Source organism: Aplysia californica, unplaced genomic scaffold (genome assembly GCF_000002075.1).
Source record: "Aplysia californica isolate F4 #8 unplaced genomic scaffold, AplCal3.0 scaffold00307, whole genome shotgun sequence".
Lineage (NCBI taxonomy): Eukaryota > Metazoa > Mollusca > Gastropoda > Aplysiida > Aplysiidae > Aplysia > Aplysia californica.
The window spans coordinates 352,220-353,503 of record NW_004797577.1 but is presented as its reverse complement, the minus strand read 5'-3'; positions in this window follow the sequence as shown (position 1 = coordinate 353,503).

Below are 1,284 nucleotides of genomic sequence, written 5' to 3'. Positions count from 1 at the left end.
ATAGATAGATAGATAGATAGATAGATAGATAGATAGATAGATAGATAGATAGATAGATAGATAGATAGATAGATAGATAGATAGATAGATACTTGTTTCTTTCAATTATGTTTTGTCTCGTGGTCGCCCGAAAAGACACTTTCGTTTATAACAAGCCCACAAATATCACATAAAACGTCCACCCCTCTCCAGTCCCTCCCACCCCACTCCCCACCCACGCACACACAAAACCCAGTTTATTTTCGTAAATCGTTCTTTTTTCCTATCAACCATGGCAAACCTTAATTTTCAACAGCTTTTGTGTCTGTGTTAATATCAAAATGTCACTTGACAAATTTGAATTGTAAAATCAAAAAGAAAGGAAAAGACGATAAAAGTGATAAACAATCCCATAGTTTCAACGCCATTGCCATTATTACTTGTCGACAAGCTGGGAACAGATAATCATTTTATCAATTGAACAAACAGGACTTGATGAAAAACACGACAGCCTTGAAAAAGACGCGTTTGTTCAAGCCTCGGTAGTGATGTCAATCAAAGTCGCACCTCCGGTCTATTTTTATGTTCGTTCATGATCTCGATAATGACATGTTTAAAAATGACGACGTTAACTGGCACACATAAATAATATCAGCAATATTTGCAGATACGAGAATTATGGCCGCTATTGTGTTTGAAGAATGTTGGACCATCAGTGTGAAGGAGAACAAGACAATATCATATTGTTGGATTTTTTTTTTTTTTCAAACAGCGATTTAGATACGATATAATCAATGACCTTTGAAAAGGGTTTCTAATCACCTGTAGGTTTTTTTAAAAAGCCAGAAGTACAGTGATACAACGAAGGTCACTTGGCGCGTAGAAGAATCAAAATAGAGAGACAGGTACAAATAAGGGTCAGAATTTAGGCTATACATAGATCGGACCTCCAAACGCTGACTTTTATCTACTGTTTCCTCTTATGCATTGAATGTGTTTGTAATATTCTAAAATATGAATTAATGAATAAATTATTTTAATAGAAGAAATGATTCAGAAAGAGAGATGAAAAACATTCGTTTTTGTCATTTTGTTTTGTTTTGGTTTGGGGGGTTTTAAAGACGCCCCAAAGAACCTCCAAAAACGAACAAAAGGCATGCTCTTTCTCCCCACTGGCAGGTGGTCCGTATTTCCCCATCTGTTGACATTGTTACACATGGCCGTCACACCAGTTGACATGTCTTCTTGTATGTGTATGTGTGAGTGTGTGTGTGTGTGTGTGTGTGTGTGTGTGTGTGTGTGTGG